This window comes from Marmota flaviventris, chromosome 3 (genome assembly GCF_047511675.1).
Source record: "Marmota flaviventris isolate mMarFla1 chromosome 3, mMarFla1.hap1, whole genome shotgun sequence".
Classification (NCBI taxonomy): Eukaryota; Metazoa; Chordata; class Mammalia; order Rodentia; family Sciuridae; genus Marmota; species Marmota flaviventris.
This window is the reverse complement of record NC_092500.1, coordinates 31,125,918-31,143,212: the sequence shown is the minus strand read 5'-3', so window position 1 is coordinate 31,143,212 and position 17,295 is coordinate 31,125,918.

Sequence of the window (17,295 nt, the reverse complement as noted above, 5' to 3'; positions counted from 1 at the left end):
CTTCCCTTCTTTTACCTCTCATTTACCTCTGTTTCTCTTCCAATCTATACCACTCCAAAGCTCTAGCCATATTAATATCATTGCTACTTTTCCCTTCCATAACTCTTGTCTTAGCCCCTTTTCTTTTTCTAGAACAAAACAACACACATTGAGTTAATTTATGAAGAACAGAGGTTTATTTAATTCATCATTCTTAGCTAGACCTAAGAGGATGGCGCTGTCATTTGCTTGGCATCCAGTGAGGGCCTTCTTGCTACATCATAACATAGTGGAAGGTATCACATGGTTCAATAGCAAGCATGCCAGAGAGTTCACTTTGATAACACAGTGATATCCCATAGGATACATCCAGTCTTGATGGCAAAGCACTCATGACCCAATTACCCTGCAAAAGTACCCCTTCAGCACAGCTGGACTGAATACCAAGTTTCCAGCCATAAATTCCAAAGGACATACTCACCCCATAGCAACTCTGATATTTTGTTTCCTTTGTACTGCTGCTTTACAGTTTTGTTGCATAATCAGGTTGTTTGAAATTAAGTCAAAGGAATTTAAAGAAGATATCAAAGGGATTAAAAAGAGCTGGTATGCAAATCAAAGATTGTAGATAAATTCATCCAGAGGTTAAAAGTGGGTCAGAAAAAAACAGACTTTAAAGCTTGCTTTTGAGAGAATACACAAGCTAGCATTCAGTTCCTTAGTTGAAGAGGACCAGGGAGCTACTTTAAAAGTTAACATGAGGCAGGGCTATGTCCCCAGGAGACAGAAGGCATGGGGATGTTTTCTTAAGGAAGCAGTATAGTCCTATTACACAGGTCAGAGAGTTCAGCATTTAAAACCTTGTGCAGAAAGTCTTCTCATGATAATCTAGTCTTTACTTGCATACTTTTTGCGTTGGTTAGTCATTCATGCTTTTTTTGGATTAATTGTTGGAAAACTTTAAAATTCTTTTTGAGCTTTATTGTTTTTGTTGTTGTAAGAAGCATGATTGATTTAGTAAATACATCTTCTTAGGTCTTGCTTTGTTCATGTAAAACATCTTGTGTTCATTCACCACTTGCAGCACTCCTCTTTTAGACACAAATTGTTTTCATTATCCTTCTTTTGAAAGAATGTCACCCTAAACTGAAACTGGTATTGTGTGACCAAGACAGATTAGAAGGATGGCATCCACTTCTGATTTTGGATGACTAAGGAAGATTTTTTTAAAAAGATAAGAATCACTCTTTAATTATGTCACTTCCTCTGCTGATAACTCCATTATGGCTTGTTATTGTTCTTGGGATAAGAAGTAAGCACCTTGACTAAGCTTTAGAGCTTATTGGATTTGGTCCCTCCCTGCAGCTTCAAATTCAACTCCTTTTGAGCTCCTTGTGCAGAGGAGAAGACTTTTGTCTATGTTTTTCATAACTTCCTTCCATCACAGAGCATTTGCATATATCCTTCCTTCTGCCTTTCCTTGAATCACTTTGCCTAGTAAATATCTACTCATCATTTAGAGCTCAACTCCATCAATATGTCCTATATTTTCTTCCTCAGGTCAACTCATCGGAAACTCAAGCATGCATTCCCTCTCTTATACAAAACAGTGCAGTTTTATATTTAGTCGAGTGGTTATTTGGTTAAAGTCACTGATTATGTCTGTCTTTGTTCATTATTTTATCTTCAATAGCTAGAACGCTTTGCAGAAAACAATGAGTCTCTTAAATATTTGTCTGATTAGTTGTTGATGCTACAGATTTGCCAGGAATTGGGATAAGCTCCTAGTTTATACTATGTCACTAACTTCTCACAACAATATTGTGAGGGAGATCACTTTTATACTCTATAAATAGGGAAACTGAAGATCAACAAAGTAAAGTGTTTTGCTCAACATCTTTCAATTGGTAAGTAGAACAAACAATATCTAACCCAGACAAATGGACAATGGTTAAGATTATTTTTCTCTGCCTAAAAGACTTCCTATCACTCTTCTTCCATTATGAGCATCCCTGTTTTCATTTTGAGAATTACTATATTCTGTGTCTTTCCGTAGGGCCCGTCATTCACCAAGTGTTTTCTGACTCCTCTCAGCTCCCTGTTGGGGCTGATTTAGAAGCAGATCTATTCAATCCACTGATTGGTTAAAGGATAGGAAAGTCACTCCTGGTAGGCCAAGGAGAATTCACTGTGACACTTAAATATTCTAGTAGAAATGTGAGGGGAAATAAACATGATGCATCTTTTCAAAACATTATTAAATGTTTGGCACTACATTAAAATAAAGAAGCTCCAAATTACATACAAATCAAAGGAATAAGAAACAATAAATAGATACTTGGCAAAACGCCTCTCCAAAACACCCAGCAGCAAGGTAGCCAAGGCTCACCATACTGCTGGGGCAAGGGGCTTTGGATTTCTATTCTCACTCTCCAAGAATGGCTAGAGAAGGTCGTATGTCCACCCCTTCCACAGCGAGTTTCCTAAGCAGTAGAACTCTCATTTATTACCATTCCACTCTTCACCACATTTTCACATACAGGAAACACATCACAATGTAGATATTAATAAGCCAAGAGCTTCAATGATGCAGCAAGCACTTAGCAATGAACCCAAGAGAGTCTGCATCTGCCGCCTTCTTTGGAAAGGCAGGATGTATGTACAAACTCTTTTGGCTTTTCCAACTTTAAAAACCAAACAACAACAACAACAACAAAGCTCACCTTTTCTCGGTAGCCACTGGATCTGTACCTGGTCAAATCATCCCTCCACCATTTTAAACAGGTAGCAACATGAGTACACCTGACCAGCATTGGTCAGCCACTTTGTGGACCTTCAAATGTCAGTTCTGCATTATTTGGTAGATAAAGGCAGCATCTGCAGGCTCTCAGATCCTGCAAAGCATTTAGGAAACGATGATTTCTCCCTCTACCTCTAAAATCAAATACATTTCAGTGGATTTGTGTGTTGAAATACTTAATTGGGAGCTTGTAGGAAGAAGATTCATTGTCAACTCCCTTCTTCACCTTCCTGGACATCCAAAATTCTTCTCAAGTAACATAAGTCTTTTTTTTTTTTTTTTTTAACAGTCTTTCTTGCTGTAAGAACTCTCATAATGGAGCCTCTTACAGCTAAGGCCTACTCATGCCACCCAAGTAACACTGCCTTGCTATTTTCTGTGAATTTCTCAAACGCTCTCCTGCTGTTCTTTCCTGTTTGTCCATGAATTTGTTCTGGCGAAACTCATGGATGTCCAACAGGTGGAAGTGCAAGGACAACCTGTTGTGGACGGTAGGAGTGGCAGGAGCTCAGAGCCACTCAGCCTGGTCAGCTCCCAGCCCAGTGTATTTTGGAGAATTTTCTGGTACACTTCAAAACTACTAATTCAACTTTGCAGAAATAACTCCTGTTATTTATTCATAAATCCATTTGCTTGGCAAATTTTTGAATACCTCCAGATAGTGCTAGTGACTTTCTCTAAAATTAACATTTTCTCTAAAACACATTATGTCCTCCAAAAAATTTATTAATAATTTGTTAATAACTAATTCCCTCCAAAACATTATTTTTAACATGTTTAATAATTTCTTCCAAAGCATGTCATCATTCCTGCTATCACTGTCCTACTTCAGAGTTTTATGAATATCACCTTAACTATTCCCAGACAAGTGGTCTTCTTGTCTTTTGGTTCACTTCAAACTTGCTGCCAAAATTAGAGTTGCACACAGAAAAATTTCATCACACCACTTCACTGCCTATAAATATATTTTTAATCTTGGTACCTAGGGAATAGAATCTAAGAATCCTTATAATTTTGCCACAATATTTATAGCTACCATGCTCATCTATTTTACTATCCACCTCCTTCCAAATGCCTGTAGTGGACATCTCAACATTTCCTCTTTGATACCTTTGTTCCTGTGCTTACATTGTTCCTTTAGCATGGAATAGCTTTTCTTCTATTTTCTGCCTGAAATCTCCTTTTCACTATTGAAAGCCCGTTTCAAATATCACTTCCTCTTTGAAGCAGCGTAGTTGCTCATTCCTTACAACCTTAATTAGGTTTACTGTTAATGGGAAAATTAATTTGTAAAACACAAGCCTCCTTTCAGTAAAGGGGAGAAGGATGTTGCTCAAAATGTACTGAGTTAAATAAAATGAGTCCTGGAAATCTGATGAGAACAACAATATGCAGCCAGGACTTGATAAAAGTTAGCTATGCTTTCATTTATTTTTTATTATTAACGTTTAAGATAAGCTGGGCATAGAGATGCATGCCTATAATCATAGCTACTTGGGAGGTTGAAACAGGAGTATAGCAAACTTGATGTCTGCTCAAGCAATCTATGAATACTCTGTCTCAAAATAAAGTAAAATGGTGCTGGGAATATTGCTCAGAGTGTGAGGTCCTGGGTTCAATTTCTAGTACTCCAAAAATTAAGTAAATAAATAAATTAACAAACTATTTTTTACTTAAAATTTATTTTTGGATTAAAAAAATGATCATTTTATTTAACTTATATAAGTATTTTCATTTGTCTTTTCCTAATCCTCAGATATTTCAGAAATTTTGACATTTTATGAACATGAGTTTTAAAACTGAAAGAGAATTTGGGTTAAAATGTAGTTACACAACCAATCTGCTGATTAAAATATTGAGGTCCCAGGTTGATGATAGTATGTGGGATAGAATCCCTATTTCCACACTTGACTTATGAAAAATGTTCCAGATAGTCCTGAAGCAGTACTGTCAAAGCAGCAAGATCAAAAAGTAAATATTTTAGCACTGAAGGAGGTAAAAAGAATTTTTGTTTTCTTGTTTGAGATGGGGTCTTCCTACATTGCCCAGTGTGGTCTCAACCTCTTTTGCTTAAGTGATCAGTCTCACAAGTAGCTGGGAAAAAAAGGTGTACCACCACACTCAGCTACAAGTGTTGATTTATTCTTAATGCAACAATGATTTTAAGACAATTCAGAGAAGAATTTCTGGAGAAGAGGAAAAGGTGAAATTGATTTTTCTCAATAATATGTATATGCTGGGAATTTACTTTTCTATATTCTGTATTCTGAGAATGGAGGAGGTTTGAATACATATATTTTAGATGCTTAAATACTTTATAGTACTAAAACTTTTATATATTTCACCACATGCCCCTCTTCTCCAGAACCATTTAAAACATATCATATGATGCACATTTTTGCATAATTTTAGGTTACGACTTTCATATATGTCTCATAAATTTTATGTGTATTAGATCAATTAATTTAGGTCAGTGTTTTTGGCGATGATGTTATCCCTTTCAGTTATTTGCTTTTAAGGGAGATTTGTGGCTCCAACTGTGGTAATGTTCTTTTTTTATATTCTGCTTTTGAAATGTGTGTCCCCTAATGAATCATTTAAATGAGAAGTTTCTAGAGCATGGCTTATTTTTTCCCATTAGACACATTTGTTCTGTACGACTCTTGAAATGGCAAAGTTAATAAATAGTGCACGAGTATAGAAAAATGTAGTATTTTGAAAAGTTCTATCACAACATGTAATGCAACTCCCCTTGTTATCTCTTCCTATAAATATTATAAACAGGAATGATGGGGGGGTATGGAATAGGCCTGACATTAAGGCAGATAGGAAATAGATAAGTTTTATTATTGTGGGTTCTGCAGTTGAAATAGTCACTGCAGATACTTTATTTATTTAATTTTTTTTTTTTTTTTTGTAGTGGATGTGCAACTTGCTCATACAAGTAGCAGATTTTTCATGTCTCCCTTCAGCGTCATCAGACCACTTATCAGGTTTGGATAAAAGACATTTGTTAACAATGTTCCTCATTGTTTTTGTTTTCTCTCAGCTAGAAACTGCCTGTTTGCAGTGACCCCATCTTTAGAGGTTATGGGGATCTTGGCCAATTTTCAACCTATTCTCCAGAAGCCTTGAGGGCTTTTGGAATTTAGAGATCCAAACTTTGAGTGGCTAGTAAACCTCTGAGATTGTTGTATGAGCCCTACACACCCCTCACCCTTACTCATCTTTCTTTTCTTTATTCTGTTTCCATCCTGGGCTGTTCACTCCATGTTATGGAGGCCCCCATGGTCATCTCAGATACCATCTCAGAACTACATCCAAGTTGAGGCAGTTGTCATAATGTAACATTGTCACAACCATTGGCTTTTTAAATATGTAGGTTTTTTTTTTTAAATTATAAAGAATTCATGCTTAGATTGATTAAAGCTATTCTCATACCTTTTGTTTCCCTTAATATATGCAGTGGAATTCTGCTTGTGCTATTTGAACGAGGCTATTTCCCAAGTGTTGTAAGCATTTAAGAATTTCAGTCTAAAGGTAGACAGCAAGTGTCTTTAACTAGAAGTTTCATGCCCTAGAGGGTACTAATGCAAGCACTTATGATATTAAAATCTATATCACCCATATCTAGCTTATACATGAATGTTGGAACTACATTAGCAATAAGAATGTTTGTTCTTATTCATAAAGAGCATACTATACAGGAAAATAGGGTGTTTTTTTGGTGGCAAAGATACTGACTTATTGATCATCATCAACATAAGAAGAGAAGTCTCATTGGTAAAATTAAAGCTCTTCGGAATATATGGATTATCTAATATGATTTTGAAAACATAAACATGAGAATGGTATAAGGATTGAAGGAGGACCAAATATTTTAACAGTGGAAATAATACTAGGGACTTCAGTCCTAAACAGACAGGTTCCAGCTATTGATTCAGGCAGGTTTCTAATGATGTGTTTGTTGTGAGTGAATATTTCATGCAAGAAGTTAATGGTAGCATTTCATCATATCAAGAGTGGAACTTAAGCTTTAAAGAATACTTTCTATGGCCTGATTTGTGTGTACATGTCAGTGTATTATTACTAATGTCTATGTATGTGGCAAAACTCGATCTGTAATTTACTTTCCATGTGATCCAGGGCCACATAACCATGAAGAGCCTAAGAGCTGTGCATACAAAATAGGCTTGAGGTCATTTCATAATTGTCTTACTGACCAAGTGCTAAGTAGTTTACATATATTATTTAATATCTACTGTATTCTATACATTAATACTCACAACGCTCCTGCTATTCTTTGTTTGGTTGTGGTAAGTCATTTGTGTGTAGTGTGGTCATTATTTAGAGAAAGAGAGGTAGGATAGTCAAATCCACCTGTGAGGTGGGTGCAGTTACCTTATTTTACAGATGAGGAAACCGAGCCATAGGGTAGTTAAATGATGGCTCATGTCACAAAGCTAGGCTTGGCCAATTTGGGATTTGACCTATGTTTCAGTGACTCTAAAAGCCCATCCTTTTAAATCATGATGTTTCACTGTGTCCTTTAATAATTCTTTGCAGTTCAATAGACACATTCGTGGACTGAGAAATGAGTAAAGTATCTCTGATACTACAGTATTTACATTGCAGGGTTTTCTCATGTGGTTGAAAGGTAAAAAAGCAACTTGTCAAGTGCTAGGGCATGCTGGGTGGCTCCCAGGGCTACAGGATAATTAGACACCTTTCAAAGCAGTATGCTCAGCGTGGAAAATGTCCTTAAGGACTTTGATTCAAATGGCTGATTTCATGACAATGAAGGGCTCCTAAAGCGGAACAAGGTTCTTTTATGTAGAGCAAAGGAAATAGTTAGGCTAGCACTGAGCTTTTTTGGGGCAAACACTGGAAGCGGAAGATTATCTGAGCTGTTTTTTACCTTAATCCCTGTTATTGGGTTTCTGGTTACCGACCTTAGTATAGGTTGTACAATATCATCTCTGTAACCTTTGTGTTTGTCGGTTTATCTTGATCAACTATCAGTGCAAAATGAGAAGCTGCCTTCATCTGGTTTCCAAGGGTGCTCACTAGAAAAAGAGAAAGTAAAAAGTTTGCATTGAACAGAAATAAGATATGAAAGCACCTACAGTGAACCCAAAGACAGTATTTGAAGAAGGAAGGATTCCTAGGGAGAAGGTTCACTATAGAACAGCCTGCACCCTGGGACACTGTGAACAAAGAGTATTGGCTAAAAACTTGATTATTTGCAGTGGCACAAAGTTTTTCTATTTGAACTTCACACTAAAGAGTTTTTGTCAGTTCATCCTTATGCCAAAGATGTCCTCCTAAATCTAATACATCAAAGATCTAGCATTGTTAAGGAAGATAATCCTTGAACTCAGCAACATAAGGAGAGCTGGTAAAAAGAAAAGAAAAAGAAAGTAATGCTACACATACCTTCCTCTGTGGAAACAAAATAGAACAGGTTTGACTTTTGGAGACCAGTTGGATTAGATAGAAGAACAGAGAAAGGGCTTCTTAGCTGGGTGTGTGGGGGTGGAGAGTGGGGGAGTGAACCAGGAAGTTGTAAAACACAAAATGATTTATTTTACAACTGTTTATTAAACGAAAGGAGGAGGTGCGGCTCACTTATCTAACCTAGATTCTTTTATACTGTTGTAGTAGAAAGAACATCAGCTTTGCATTCAGCAGACCTGGGTTTAAATCCTGGCTCCACCACTTCCTGCCTGGGACCTTTAGAAGAGCATCTTTAATCTTCTTGAGTCTGGGTTTCTCCATAGGTTGAATGGAACTCCAAGTAACTTTCTCAGGGCAGTGTTATTGTCTGCCTTTGTCTGTTACTAGCCTTCTGTTTGACTTTGGGCAACTCAAGGTCTAAGCCTCAGAAGCACCATCTATAAACTGGGAATAATAAAATTTCCTGGCTGTAGCCTGAAAACTTTTTACTGCCCATAGGGACAAAACATATAGGATTGATGCTCTTAGTAATTCTGTTCTCTCAATGAGGTTAATAATCTCTATCTAGTAGTGGCATTTTATTCCATTTTATTTGTGGTACTGGGGTTAAACTCAGGGGCTCTTGACCACTGGGCTACAACTCCAGTCCCTTTTTCAGAAACTTTTTTTTTTTTTTTTAAGTTTTCAGACATGGTCTCCTTAAGTTGCCCAGGCAGGCCTTGATCTTGTAATTCTCTGTCTCAGCTTCCCAAGTCACTCAGATTACAGAAGGGTGCCACTGCACCCAGTAAGTAGTGGCATTTTAAAGATTAAGCTGTAATGTATTTAAGATCTCTAGTTTTTTTTTTCAGTTAGGCAATAAATGGTACATAGTAGGCATGCAGTAAATATTAGAATTACATTATTAAATCCTTGTAGGATTTTTTGATAGTATTTGATAACAGTTATTTTTATAGAGAAAAACATATGCCACAGTAGACATAACATGTAGCACTAAAAATATCTCATATTTGATTGTTTTCATTTTTACAAAGCATAATCATACCCTCATCAGTAAGGACATACATACATCATGTATCTCATACGTCCCATTTTCCAGAAAAAAAGAGGCTGAGATCTAGAAAAACTTAGGGTATTTATCAGAAAAATGATTTTAAGCAGTGGAGATTTTGAATCCCTAAATGTTGTCCCCATTACACAACATTCCTGCTGTTCTATGATTGTGGCATCTCTTTATAGCGATCCTTTGGATGAACCTGGAGGAACAAGAAACAATCAAAATGGGCTTTCCTATTATGGTTTTATGAGGCGCTGATATCCTTGGCTTATTGTTTCAGGTTTTTAAATGTTAAAAAAAATATGAATTTTCTGTAACATTTGGAGAAGAACAGAGAGAACACCGTTGTGCTAAATTGAAAGTATTTGTACCACTATCAGCTTTGAGCTTTGAATTGATTTCAGATCTTTGGAGTTGAAAATTAGCAAATTGTTCTGCTAGTCTCAGAAGTAAAAGATCACAATCAAATGAATCTACTCTAGATAACTAAGGAAAAAAATAAATATTTTGGTCAACAAAGTAAACTGGAATTTTAAAAAATATTAAATTTTCTTTGAAAGATGTCTATTTAGAAGAGAAAATGGTTACCGATTACATGTTGTTAAAAAACATTGAGTTTCACTCCTCAGTCTATACCCAATAGACTTAAAAACAGCATACTACACGAATAAAGCCATATCAATGTTTATAGCAGCTCAATTCACAATAGCTAAACTGTGGAACCAACCTAGATGCCCTTCATTTGATGAATGGATAAAGAAAATGTGATATATATATACACATACACAATGGAATATTATTCATCATTAAAAGAGAATAAAATCATGGCATTTGAAGGTAAATAGATGGAGTTAGAGAATATAATGCTAAGTGAAGTTAGTCAATCCCAAAAACCCAAATGGTGAATGTTTTCTCTGATATAAGGATGCTGATTCATAATGGGGTTAGGGGGAGCATGGGAAGATTAGATGAACTCTAGATAGGACAGGGGTGGAAAGGGAAGGGAGGGAGCAAGAGGGTAGAAAAGACAGTGGAATGAGATGGACATCATTACCCCAAGTACATGTATGAAGATATGAATTGTGTGAATATACTTTGTGTACAACCAGAGATATGAAAAATTGTGTTCTATATGTGTTATATGAATTGTAATGCATTCTGTTGTCATATATAACAAATTAGAATAAAAAAGCACTAAAGTTTTAAATAAATGTTATTAGATGTAAATATAAAATTCAAATGAAACAAAGCAAAACAAAACATTGTGTTTACCATATAAGAATAAGCTTGAATGGACTTTGATTCCTTAATATATTAATTTTTCCCTGGTTAAATACTTCAGTATCTCTTTATAAATATTTTGTTGGTAATATTAAAATATTTTTAGAAAGTGATGAAAATGCAGCATTGAGCAAAGTTCAGTATAACTCGATTAATCAATTTAGTTCAGTATAACTTGATTCAGACCAGAGAACTCACTCAGAGCCTACACTGCCAGATATGACATGGTCCTGAGGTAACCAGAGTCTCTCTGTGAGGGATCCAACTTCTGAGCTTTATGGTAAAAAGCGCTTATAGTTGCTAACTTTTATTGAGCTTGTGTTACTCTGCTAACAGTTTTACACACGTTTTCTTATTTAATCGCCTCCTTCAAGTCCTTTGAAGTTAGTATTTTATTAGCTTAGTTTATAGATGAGGGAACAGTGGCTTAGATTAAGGAATTTACCCAGGGTCACACAGTTAATAAATGGTTTGATCAATTCGCTTAACTGACATACCAACAAAAGTCAACATGCATTTACAAATATCCAAACACAAATATTTTCAGATTTTTACAAAAACATTGTACAAATATAATTTACCTTCTTTAATTGAAATAAAATGTTTACTATTGTTTCTCTTACCATTTTATATCTAAATATTGATTATGTGACAGTAGCATTGACATTGGGCAGAAAAGGCAATGCATCCACAATCTTAAGTGTGAAAGACCTTCGTGGCTACTAACTCAATCTCACATGCTCTGTCACTGACACCACAGCCTTGTTCTGTTTTTTTTTTTTTTCTTTAAGATTAATTATAACCAAAATGATATTTAAACTTCAGGTAGACTTCATAATAAAACATCTATTCTTAGATCATACTTGTGCTTTTCCAAGGACACTTATGTAATAAGAAATATTATTTAAACTTAGAACTATATTTCATAAAAGGATCTCATATACACAAAGCCAGAGATTTTAGGCATGAGCCCACGAGGGGCACAAATGTAGGTAGAAAATTCAGGAAAATAAGACTCTAAAAAGAATAGACTTCACATCAATTCACTTAGACTTTGGTATAGAAAATTCTTAATACAATAATTAGAAATATATACTTTCGCTCATCTACTTAAATAGTAGCCTGAGTGACTGTATTAGTTTGCTAAGGCTGCCATAACAAATACCACAGTCTGGATGACTTACACAAAATAAATTAATTTTCTCACAGTTTTGGAGGATGACAATTCAAGATCAAATTGCTGCCAGTTCTTCTGAAACCCACTCTTCTTCCCTTGTCCTCTTGCTGCCTTGTCACACTGTGCATACACACCCCTGGCGTCTCTATGTTCTCAGATTTCCTCATCTTATAAGGACATTAGTCAGATTGGATAAGACTCCCTCACCAATAGCCTCATTTGTAGAATGGACACAATATCTTTATTTTATTTATTTATCTTTACATGGTACTGAGGATCGAACCCAGCGCCTCACACGTGCTAAGCAAGCATCTTCCACTGAGCTATAACCCCAACCCTAAATGTTTTCTTTTTTAAAGTGTACATGACTAAGTTTCCCTTCTAAATTAATCTACCATTTCATTTATACATTCAATATGGATTTTAGATCCATTTAAATAGAGTAACTTAATTGCAGCAGAACCATGAGTTAAAATTGCCATCTCAGTTATATTCAGCAAGAGCCCTACTGCTGTGGATTGTATTTTCCAAAAATGGTTGCAAGAATATTTCCAGTCCCGCAGACCCTCAGAACTTCCCTGCCAAGTGGTGGAATCTATGTCTCCCTCCTCTTGCACATACCCCTTTAAAACTTGAGGAGCCTTTGTAAATGACTCAATGTATAGAATGTAGCACAACTACTCCTATGGTACTTTTAAGAAGAAGTCACAGAAGGCCATCTGAATTTTGCCCCTGTCATCCGCTCTTCATTCTGGAATCCTGAGCAACCATGTTTTCACTCTGGCTAGCATGTTGCCACAATATTGTAGAGACTACATGGAGAAGTGATGCAGAGAGAGATTCTCAAGGAACTCCAGCTGGCCTAGCTTTTAGTTGTTTGCTTTTCTAGGCCAAAGTCCAGATATATGAAAAGAGAAGGCAGTAAGGTGACCCCAGCCTCAGTCACCTGCAACCATGTAGAGACTATCAACCAGAATCACCCAATGGAACTGCTCCCGAACTCTTGACCATATAAACCATCTATAAATGGCAAATGGTGGTTTTCTTTAAATGTATAATAGAATCTGTCTACTCTCTGCTTCTAGAATTTTCCTTCTGGGAAAGTTTTTAACTGTAAATTCAGCTTCTTGGTAGACATAGGACACTTCAGGTTATGTATTTTTTTTAATAAGGTTTGAGAGTTTGTGTTTTTTAAGAAATTTTCCAATTTCATTTAAATGGTAGAATTCATGGAATAAGTTTTCCACCCAATAGTCTCTCAGTACTCTATGGATAGGATCTGTAGAGATGTCACTTCTCTCATTTCTGATATTAGTAATTTGTGTCTTCTCTTTTCTTCTTGGTGACTCTGGCTAATAGTTAATCAATTTTATTGATAATTTCAATGAACCCAGCTTTTGACTTTATTTTCTCTTAGTTTTTTTTTAAATTTTTCTCTTGGTTTCATTATTAATTTCTTTTTGTTTGTTTTAGGGCTAGTTTTCTTAAATTGTTTCTTAAGGTAGAAATTTAAGAAATTAATTTGAGATAGTTCTTTTTTAATGTGAACATTTGATGGTATAATTTTTTTCCTAAGTAATGTTTTCACTATATCCCATATATTTTAATATGCTATATTTTCATTTTTATTTAATTAAAATTTTTATATCTTCCTTTGTGACTTCTTTTTCTTTATGTGAGTTGTTTGTGTGTGTATGTGTGTGTGTTTGACACAATACTTTTATTTTATTTATTTTTTATATGATTTCCCCTAAATTTTTAATGTAGTGCTGAGGTTCAAACACAGTGTCTCACATGTACTAGGCAAGTACTCCACCATTTAGCTACAAGCCTTGCCCCTATACATGAGTTATTAAGAGCTGTGCATTTTGACTAGCAATTTATGGGAGTTTCTGTTGCTCTACATCTTTAGTTTACTTTGTGGTTGGTATTATATTTTTCTTTTAGCTATTCTAAAAAGTATGTTAGTCAGCTTTTCATTACTGTGACAACAACAACAAACCAAGATAAAGAACTTGAAAGGAGGAAAGATGAATAAATTAAAAGTTATAGAGATTTCAGTCCATGTTCACTTGATGGTAGCTTTTGGGCCTATAGTGAGGCAGAACATCATGGCAGGAAATGTATGGCAAATGAAAGCTGCTCACCTAATGGAGGTCAGGGAGTACTAAGAGAGGAAAAAGAGATGGAGGAGGTAAGGACAAGATACACCCTTCAAAGGCACAACCCAATAACTTACTTCTTCCAACTGGGCCCTCTGTCCTAAAATTTTTACCACTTCCCAATGGAGCCATTATCTGGAAACCAAGTCTTCAACACATGACCTTTAGACGACCATTTAAGATCCAAACCATAACAAACGGTATCTCAATATGATTTTAGTTTAATTTCCTAAGGGACTAACCTGATGCTTAACCTTATGTATCAAGTTGGCTATGCTATAGGACCCAGTTGTTTGAGCAAACACTAATTATATAATATGACTCAAACATCTCACTTCTGTGTATTTATCCTAAAGAAATGAAAACTCCACTTTATATTCCTGTACCTTCTCACTTTTCTTCAACATCTTACTATTATTAATTTAACTGTATGTATTAGTGATTTACAGTAATATGCCACGTAGCAATGTTTCTGACAATGATGGGCCACATATACAATAATGGTCCTCTGTTGCCTAGTGATGCTATGGCTGCCTTAGTTAAGTCTTCTCTGTGATGTTTTCATAATGATAAAACCACCTCATGATGCATCTATCAGAACGTATCCTTATCACTAAGTGATATGTGACTGTACATATTTTTCTGTTGATAACATGTAAAGCTCAGGAATTTTGTTTGTCCTGTGACATATCTTTAGTACCCAGAGGGGTACACAGTAGATGTACAACATGTATCCATGTAATAAGTAAATAAATTTGTGATTCTATTGAGTATGAAAGTGGTATGTTTAAACTTTCCCCTAAATTGTGTTCCTGCTCAATTTTCCTAACAGTTTTTCTTATACTTACATACACAGACCCACTCAAATTTACTAAAGCATAATTTAAATACAAAAATTTAACCAATTTGAAGTGTATGGTGTAATGAATTTTTTAAAATGTGTAAGTTAGCCACCACCACAATTCTGACCTAAAACTTTTTCTTTGCCCCCTCAAATTTTCTGTGTCCCTATGCATCCCTGTCAAATAATGATCAGTTTTCTATCATTATAGCTTTACCTTATCTAGAATTTTTGTAAACTGATTTATATTCTATAGTCTTTGCATCTCATTTCTTTCATTCTACATGTTTCAAGATTAGTTTGTTTCATGAATCAAAATTTTTTTTAAATTTTAAAGTAGTTGCAATGTAGTGAGTGTTCATACCTCCTCAAAATTCATATATTAAAATTCTAACCCCCAATATGATGGTATTAGGAGGTAAGTAAATAAGAGTAGACAGTTATGAACTTTCTTTTCACCATGTGAGCATGTACCAAGAAGACAGTCTGCAACCAGGGAGAGGGTCTTCATGGACACCTGACCATGATGTGTGATCCTGATTTTAGAACTCTTGTGTCTGGAACTGTTAGAAATAAATTCCTATAGCTCATAAGCCACCTAGTTGATGGTAAGTAATTATAATAGCCCAAACCAACTGCGACAGTAGTATCTATCATATGGATATACGACAATTTCTTCATCCATTTATTCATAAGCTAATGAGAATTTGGGTGTTTCCATACGCTTTAAAACTGTTTTAATTGATATAGGTTATGTGGTAACTTTATAGGTTATTATGTCTTAATAAATAAATAAATAAAACTATGCATGTTAACTCCTATTAACACAATGTCCTTCAGTTTCATCCATCTTACTGTTTATAAAATTTCAGTATTCCATATACATTTATATATGTGTAATTACTGTTATTTTGCCCCTTTCTCAATTTTATCTGTGCTTTTATTTTCTGAAAGTTTGCCTGTTTTATTCTTTCTAAATTAAATAACTTAATCTTATTTTTTTAATTTTAAAATTATCAAACATTTATTTTGTTTATTTTCTATTCCTTTTTTATTATCTTTATTTTTAAAGGCTAACTTCTTAACTCATTTACTTTCTTTATTTCTTTTAAATATTAAAAGCAGGCAAGATCATGGCCCTACCTTTGTGTTTTGCTATGGGACTTCCCAGAGATCTTGATCTGCAAATGCAATTTTCTCTTGAATAGCCTGGTCTCTCACTGTTTCTCAGTAAGCCCTGCAACTATTTAGGTGAGGCTTATTGTTTGTTTGCCTTTTTTTTCTTCTAAATATTTTAGAGTAGAAGTAGACTTAGTTATTCTGAAAAAGAGAACAGAAAAGATCATGGAACTAAATCAGAGTTATGAACCTGGGCTAGTAGAATCAGTATGAAAAAAAATCTAAGAATGGTAGCTGATTTTAGTAGATAGGAATAATTTGAACAAGGAGTTAAACTAATTGAGGAAAATAAAAGATGGTTCATATGATGTATTTCTTAGTTTATTAATACTAGGTAATTGGTGTGGGAATCAGTATAACCATTTGAGAATTAAAACATGTATAATAAAGTTATAATAATTAACCTTATCCTATAGTCTTATTACAGTATTGTATTGCAGGATTTTAAAGATATACCTGTAGAATGAAAAGTATTTTTATGATTATTTTTATTTTGATTAATTGACTAGGTTTAGTTATATACTATAAACATGTTTGATCTTTTTGCTATACATGGTTCAAAATTTTAATGTCTTGAAAATGGCTTATGAAAGAAATATTGATATTCTCATGTAATGTGTCTATGTATCTATTTGTTATTCTGTAAAGAATAGCCATCTGTTTAAATTCTGGAGCTGATGTATTGTCAATCTTAAATTGTTCTATCTATTGTCCTAAACTGTAGCTTAAACAAACATAACGCTGTATAGTGAAAGGATTATTTATAATCTCAGCCTTTCTGTTATTAACCATCTGTATTTTGCTCCTAGACCAATTTCCTAATTTATTAATAAAAAGCAGTGGTTATATCAAATTATATTTTTCAAACAGTGTGACCACAAAACTTCCCAAGATACTTGTTATAGGTTCTTAAATTCCTCCCAGTAGACATCTTAAATCTGTAGGTTTGGGGAGGGACTGAAGTGCCTCATTCATTCATTCTTTCATTCATTTTCAACAAAAATCTGATATGATTTCTATGGTCAAGGAAGTTTTGGCATAATTTCCTATTATGCAATTCTTTAATACATGAAGATTTCAAACAAAGTAGAAATTTGCTAACTTCATAATTCATCATTAATGAGAAAAAGATGTTAATACTTCAAAAGAATGAATAATCCTCAGATTTTGCAGTTTTGGATTCCAAATAAGTTTTGTATTATTTTGTGTATGGTTGTGTAGTCCTAATTTTTTTCACAAAGATATATTAGATACAATTGTAAAATCCTTATAATTTATACAGTTCTATCAAAAAGTTTTTGAAAGATAAACCTATTTTCTATACAAGTCCAACATTCCATTTGTCAGTATTTTCCCAAGAGA